Source organism: Trichechus manatus, unplaced genomic scaffold (assembly GCF_000243295.1).
Source record: "Trichechus manatus latirostris isolate Lorelei unplaced genomic scaffold, TriManLat1.0 scaffold00059, whole genome shotgun sequence".
NCBI lineage: Eukaryota > Metazoa > Chordata > Mammalia > Sirenia > Trichechidae > Trichechus > Trichechus manatus.
The window spans coordinates 3,921,383-3,921,959 of record NW_004443995.1 but is presented as its reverse complement, the minus strand read 5'-3'; positions in this window follow the sequence as shown (position 1 = coordinate 3,921,959).

The window sequence follows — 577 nt, the reverse complement described above, 5'->3', positions numbered from 1 at the left end:
ATGCCCCAAAGACAGCAGACAATATCAAACCATATACAAAAACAGGACAGGATGGTTCCAGTAGGTATCCAAAAAAAAAAAACCCCACCAAATCCAGTAGAAGAAAAAGCACTAGAACTACCTGATAGGGAATTCAAATCTCTAATATTCAGAATTATCCAAGAGTTGAAGCAAAAAGCATACAAAAATGAAGAAAAAAAAAGACAAATTCATGGAAAAGGCAGACAAATTCATGGAAAACATGGACAAAAAATTGAAGAATTCAAGAAAATAATACAGGAACAAATTCACAACTAGAAATCATACAAAAACAACAATTAGGATTCCAAAAGATAAACAACCAGATTTCAGAAATGGACAATGTCATAGAAGGGCTGAGGAATAGCTTTGAAATGATGGAAGACAAGGTCAGCAAAACTGAAGAAAAACACTTGGATACAACTCTGTTTGAGGAAAAATCAGAACAAAGAACAAATAAAAATGAAGAAACCCTGAGAATTATGTGGGATACAATCAAAAGCAAAAATCTGTGAGTGACTGGAGTTCCAGAACAGGGGGAGAAAACAGAAAACACAGA